Genomic DNA, 1,761 nt, shown 5'->3' on the forward strand with positions numbered 1-1,761 from the left:
ATGAAACATTTTCTTTCCCTTGTTTCCCTATGGCAGAATTGATAGTTGTAGGTTGTAGGTTACCTTCTTGGCATTTGTTTTTTATAGTCCTTAAGCTCCTTTTTCCCTAAAAAGTATTATAGTTTCTGCCACTGGTGGATTCTCCTCACTAACTCACTGCTAAATTATTTGTAATCAGTATCACTATCCTTCAGTGTAGAGATTCTGGAAATCCCCACTGACATCCTTTCTTGCCAAATTTGTCTCTGGTTGCCTGCCCACAATATTTTTCCCCTAATCTGGCCAGTCATCTCTGACTTACTTTAGCACATGCAGCATTTCAGAGTTTGACATAGTAGCATGCTGCACAGATTTGAAAAGAAGCTTTCTAGTAGAACAGTGACCATAAGTCACCTCAAAGAACAGTTGAAGTTCTTTGGATGTGGGAAGAAGCCTCTGGAGAGCTAGAATTTTCCCCCTGGGCTGTAAGTGGTTTGGAGCTAATCAGAACCTTGTTAGCATCATAAAGAGTTTTAAACACACTTCTGGTTCTCCAAGATTCGTTGACAAGGTGGTTTTAAGAGCTCAACCCTCAAAGATATCTATAAAACTTTTCAGATATAACCTCACACTCTACTCTTCAAAAACATTTTTTGGAATTTTAGTATGTATATATTCATTCAATTATTAATAGGAAAACATATCTGATCCTTGGTTGTTGTTTTGTAGTTAAGAGGATATAAAAACCAATGAATGTTTTTTGAGCACGTGCTAGATGACAGACCAGACATAAGTACTTTATTTAGCCCATACTGGTGCCAATGAGAGCAAAACCAGATAGTCACTGAGATTGTCAAAACCCTGTGGAGAGGGAGGCTGGCTGAGCAAGTAATTAACCACAAGCTTGGGTCAAGGCATAGAAGAACGTGACAGCTGTAGCCTGGGTACTGGCAGCATCTCTTGCACATGCAATCCAAATCAGTGATTTTCCCTTGTTTCTATTGGTTACTTTATTTTTTAATTTTAATTTTTAATTTTAGAGATTTTATTTATTTATTTGAGAGTGAGAGCGAGAGTGAGAGCAAGAGAGAGAGAGAGCGAGCTCACACATGAGCAGGGGGGAGGGGGAGAGGGAGCAGACTCCCCGCCGAGCAGGGAGCCCGATGTGGGGCTCAATCCCAGGATCTTGGGATCATGACCTGAGTGGAAAGCAGACACTTAACCTACTGAGTCATCCAGGCACCCCTCCATTGGTTACTTTATATCTTGGTGCTTTCTTATCTCTTTCCTGAGCCAGATTTCCTTTGTTTGTGACTATGATGCTCCCATACGTTCCCACCTTTTTTTTTCTCCAGGATCCTGATGTCTCTGTCTTTCTCCAGGTAGCCTGATTATATTCTTGATTATTCTTTTTTGTTTTTGGAATTTATACTTGTGAGGTCTCAACTTTGGGTTAGGTTGACTGTTCAGAGACAAATACTGATTCTCTTGATTCTCTTTGGCTTCTTGTCATCTCTATTTGCCACCATCCCAAACCACCACCTCTGTATTAAACTTGGGCTGCAGTTGTACAAGAGTTTTGCTGTCTGCCGGTGGCCATGAATGTAAGCTTTATTTTAAATTTAAAGAAACGTTGAAAATAAACTTTTTTTTTTTTTTTGCAAATTCTATCAAACACTTAAACATTCGGGAATGTTAACATTAATTCTTAATTCAAAATAATGACATTTATAGGATACATCCTGGTATTGGGAAATACGAGGTTTACTTAAATCTGGTATT

The sequence above is a fragment of the Neomonachus schauinslandi genome, chromosome 7, assembly GCF_002201575.2.
Source record: "Neomonachus schauinslandi chromosome 7, ASM220157v2, whole genome shotgun sequence".
Classification (NCBI taxonomy): Eukaryota; Metazoa; Chordata; class Mammalia; order Carnivora; family Phocidae; genus Neomonachus; species Neomonachus schauinslandi.